This window comes from Gossypium arboreum, chromosome 10, assembly GCF_025698485.1.
Source record: "Gossypium arboreum isolate Shixiya-1 chromosome 10, ASM2569848v2, whole genome shotgun sequence".
NCBI lineage: Eukaryota > Viridiplantae > Streptophyta > Magnoliopsida > Malvales > Malvaceae > Gossypium > Gossypium arboreum.
This window is the reverse complement of record NC_069079.1, coordinates 30819306-30825305: the sequence shown is the minus strand read 5'-3', so window position 1 is coordinate 30825305 and position 6000 is coordinate 30819306.

The window sequence follows — 6000 nt, the reverse complement described above, 5'->3', positions numbered from 1 at the left end:
TGAATTATACATGTTAATATATGCTTAATATGTGTTTGAAATGCATTTGTGAATTAAATTAAGTGATTATTGCTTATGAAATCAAGAAAATGAGATATATGTGCATGCTTGTAGAAATGTTTATGTATTTGTTTTAAAATAAGAAAATGATTTTATAGATCGATCTGAAATCAATAATGAATTACAATTGCTATCGATGAGCTAATGTTTATATGAATATAATTCAATAAGAGGACGTTATCCTAAACTATGCATCGGTAGAAATTTTAGGGGACGAAAATCCCTAAAGGGAAGAGTTGTGACACCCTAATTTGACCCTAGTCGAAAAGTGGTTTCGGGACCACAAAATCGAGTCATAAAAATAATTAAGCTGTCATAGTTGATGCTTATTATATGTATATATGCATGTGTGAAAATTTCATGTTTGAATTTTGTTAATTGTAAGTGAATTTTATTAAATAGGACTTATGTGAGAAAATTTAGAAATGTGCTAGGCAAATGTAAAGTGGCCTATTAATGCATGTTATGAAAATGATGGGTTTGCATGTCAAATTACCCAAAATTAGAGCTAGTGGCCGGCCATGCTATGGGGTGAAACATGTTGGAAACATGTTGTGTTAGTGTGTTATGTTAGAAAGAATAAAATAAGAGGTTAGTAATAAAGTAATGAAAACAAAGTTGTCTCATCCATCCCCCCCCCCCTCCATTGCCGTGAATTGAAGGAAGAAAACAAAAGAAAAGAAAAAAATGTTCATCTTCTTCTCCTACCTCTCTCAAGCCGAAACTAACCAAGAAATGGAAGAAAGCACACCTAAGGCATTCGGCCATCTTGTGTGGGGGGAATTAAGGTATGATATCATGTGATTCTTTTGGAATTTTTGTGAAGTTGAGTTTGTTTTGGTGCTCATAACATGACCCATGTGTTAATTTTTGAGTTTGTGTTGCAAGAAACATTTGGTTATGTCCTTATATGTCAAATTGATGATAAATTTTTGATATTTGGTGAATGAATATGGGTTTCGGTCATGGTAGATAACAAAGAATGTGGTTGTTGTTCTTGTTAATTTGGATGAATTTTTGGTGGATAGGTGCTTGAATCAAACAAATGATCATGTGTGTACACTAGGTGCTAGTTGAGAAGAATCGGTCACTATATTGGAGGCCATTGCCGAATATGAGTTTAGTTATTGAGAGTGATGAATGTGTTTTGAGTTGATGGAATAAAAGAATGCTTAAAGATGTGTCACAACAAATTATATGTTAAGTTAAGGTTGTTAAATTATCAATCTTTCTTCCTAGCCGAATATGTGTTTATAAAGTTGAGTTGTTAAATAGATTTTGAAGTTAGCCCATGTATTTATTTTTGAATTTAAGAAGAATGATACATTCGACTATGCTTTGATGTGCTTGAATTGTTGTTATGTGAATAAATATTTGTTTGATGATATATATATATGTATTCGGCAATGGGATAAAATGTGTATTAAGGTAAGTTTCATGGTGATTATGCTTGTGATGTTGGGTTAATATTCGGCATTGAGTAATGTGGGGTAAGGTGATTAATTGGCTATGAAATTAGCTAAATTGAATAGGTATGTTTAATGATATGCTTAGTATAATGTATGATCTTATAACTCGGTTTGGTATTGAGATAAAGGTTAGATGTATGATTGGATTTTGGTATGTGTTAAATTGGTTAATCAAAGATTAAATGATATGTGATTGCCAAATGTGATTGTTAAGTGAATAATATTAGTTAAGTACTTAAGCAAATCTATTGTTTTACTTAAGCTTAATAGCAAAGAGGATCAAAGTCGGATAGGGAAAAGAAAGTAAGCGAATAGCCGTGGACATCTAATAAATCGACTACTTCGAGGTAAGTTTTAAGTGATTAAACATTGAGTAAATTCAATCATAATAGGACATAATGAGTTGATTTAATAAGATATGATGTGTCCATGATATGTCTTAAACTCAAATGGTAAGTTCATAAGTGCTTGGACTTGGAAATTTAAGAGCAAATTGTAATAATTTGCTTTGGACAGTAGCAGTAACGTGATTTTAGAAAATCACTATAAATTGTTGGTGTGGAATTATAGGCTGAATAAATACGTAATCAAAGCTTAGTCAGTCTAGTTTCTTATAAAAGAGACCGTGGAAGCAAAGAAATTTCCTATAAAGAGATATTTAAAGTTGTGTGGGACAGTGTCAGAATGACTCCGAAATCCCCTATTCTGTATTTGGAAAATCATTATAATTTGTACAAAAATGGTTATAAGATAAGACTTATATGCTTAGACTCCTTAATGAGTCTAGTTTCAAATGAAATCAAATAGAACACATTATGAATTCTGTGCAATGAAATATTTGATTCGTAGTGAAGAATGGTCAGATTAGTCAAATAGCAAAACAGGGGAAACTTTAAGAAAAATCTGGTATTGATTGGCCAAACCTAAAATTCTGGAAATTTTATGGATGGAAGATATACGAGTATATATTCAGGGAAAATTAACAGAAAGTGATTTGGAGTTTTGTACCTCCAGTTATAAATAATTTAGTGACTATTGCTCAGGAAAACAGCTCGTAGTGAATATGTGATTTTGTTGTAAACATGGATAAAACTTGTTTTAGTTGCTCATAAGCTATTGATTAAACCCATACGTGAATTCTAAATCGTGATATTGTAAAATGATATATGAGTGTTAGACGGATCTTTGATATTAAAATTTGTGAAATTGTAAGTTTATGAGTATTCGAATATGAAATGATAGTATGGCGTGAATTTGAATTATTCATTGGAAAATGATTGATGTAGATTCGGCCAAGACAAAGTGTGTACATGATAGTATATGTGGTATGTAACACCCCTATCCCGTAACCGTCGCCAGAATAGGTAAGGGGCATTACCGGACTTGTAACTTACGTCAGAACAGTAAAATTTTGAACTTTTTCTTGAATTAAAGATCGTTCATTTAAATAAGTACTAAGCACAGCCAAAGGTAAAATTTAAACTTCACTAAGTAAACATTCAAAAGATGCCATTTTCGCATGGCTTATATACATTAACCAAAAATATTCTTGCGCCACTAGTCTATTCTATACATGCCATAAAATAGTTCTAAACATAGCCGTAACAAGCGGTGGATAGTGATAGTGTGACTAGTTCTTGACGATCCCGAGCACGTAGCTTCGCAATGAGACCTATAAGAGCGGAGGAAGCAGAGTAAGCGGAGTAAGCATTACAATGCTTAGTAAGTTTTAAGCAAGTGTCAACAGATAACAATCAAATTATAACATAGTTGTTCGTATTTTTATTTCACTCTTCCTTGGGCATACCATCCCTTTACGAATATGCACATCTCATCATATACAATAGGCGGATAAACTCTCACATAAAGTGAGCTCATGTGACATAGATATATCGTATGATTTCACATAACCTCTCACACTAATCCGATGTCACATAATCATAGGAATAGTCCCCTAGATTGCTCTCGTATGCATCATATATAAACTTGGAGTACATACCTGTTTAACCTTTCGCATTGAATATATTTATAAACAATTCTTATTACGAAGTCTTATAGCTTTAACCTCTACTCAGATTATCGGTGAGACCTTTAGCTCAGACGAAATCTCCACACGAAGCCATCGGGTCTTACCCGGACATAATCTCCACACCTAGTCATCGGGTTTACCCGGACATAATCTACACACGTAGTCATCGGGTCTCACCCGGAATATATTTCCAAGTTTCATGTACATTTAATCGCATGTTACAACATTCACATTAGCCATTCGGCTTTACCACATATTCATATCTCATACATATTTCACATTTGCCATTCGGCTTTACGACATATACATATCTCATATATATTTCACATTAGCCATTCGGCTTTACCACATATACATATCACACATATATTTCACATTAGCCATTCGGCTTTACCACATATACATATCTCATATATATTTCACATTAGCCATTCGGCTTTACCACATATACATATCACACATATATTTCACATTAGCCATTCGGCTTTACCACATATACATATCACACATATATTTCACATTAGCCATTCGGCTTTACCACATATACATATCACACATATATTTCACATTCGCCATTAGGCTTTACCACATATACATATCTCATATATATTTCACATTAGCCATTCGGCTTTACCACATATACATATCGCACATATATTTCACATTAGCCATTCGGCTTTACCACATATACATATCTCATACATATTTCACATTAGCCATTAAACTTTACCACATATACATATCACACATATATTTCACATTAGCCATTAGGCTTTACCACATATACATATCTCATATATATTTCACATTAGCCATTCTACTTTACCACATATACATATCACACATATATTTCACATTAGCCATTCGGCTTTACCACATATACATATCTCATACATATTTCACATTAGCCATTCGACTTTACCACATATACATATCACACATATATTTCACATTAGCCATTTGGCTTTACCACATATACATATCACACATATATTTCACATTAGCCATTGGCTTTACCACATATACATATCACACATATATTTCACATTAGCCATTCGGCTTTACCACATATACATATCTCATATATATTTCACATTAGCCATTCGGCTTTACCACATATACATATCACACATATATTTCACATTAGCCATTCGGCTTTACCACATATACATATCTCATATATATTTATTTATCTTGTACATCAATTTCAGCCATAGCTTATAAGCAACTCAATTAGTTTGATCAATGTTTACAACAAATTCACATATTCACCACAAGCTGTTTTCCTGAGCAATAGTCACTAAATTATTTATAACTGGAGGTACAAAACTCAAAATAAATTGCCGTTAATTTTCCCTGAATATAGACTCATATATCTTCCACCCATAAAATTTTCAGAATTTTAGGTTTGGCCAATCAATACCAGATTTTTCTTAAAGTTTCCCCTGTTTCACTGTTTGACTAATCTGACCACTCTTCACTATGAATCAAATTTTTCATTGTACAGAATTCATAATGTGTTCTATTTGATTCCATTTGAAACTAGACTCATTAAGGATTCTAAGCATATAAATCTTATCTTATAACCATTTTTGTAAAAATTATAATGATTTTCCAAAAACAGAACAGGGGATTTCGGAGTCATTCCGACACTGTCCCGCACAACTTTAAATATCTCTTTATAGGAAATTTCTTTGCTTCCACGGTCTCTTTTATAAGAAACTAGACCAACTAAGCTTTGATTTCATATTTTATTCAGCCTATAATTCCATACCAAAAATTTATAGTAATTTTCTAAAATCACATTACTGCTGCTGTCCAAGCAAATTATTACAATTTGCTCTTAAATTTCCAAGTCCAAACACTTATGAACTTACCATTTGAGTTTAAGACATATCATGGCCACATCATATCTTATTAAATCAACTCATTATGTCCTATTATGATTGAATTTACTCAACGATTAATCGCTTAAAACTTACCTCGGAAGTGGTCGACGATTAGATGTCCACGGCTATTCGTTTACTTTCTCTTTTCCCCCATCCGACTTTGATCCTCTTTGCTCTTAAGCTTAAGTAAAACAATAGATTTGCTTAAGTACTTAACTAATATTATTCACTTAACAATCACATTTGGCACTCACATATCATTTAATCTTTGATTGACCAATTTAACACATACCAAAATCCAATCATACATCTAACCTTTATCTCAATACCAAACCGAGTTATAAGATCATACATTATACTAAGCATATCATTAAACATACCTATTCAATTTAGCTAATTTCATAGCCGATTAATCACCTTGAAACTTACCTTAATACACATTTTATCCCATTGCCGAATACATATATATATATATATATCATCAAACAAATATTTATTCACATAACAACAATTCAAGCACATCAAAGCATAGTCGAATGTATCATTCTTCTTA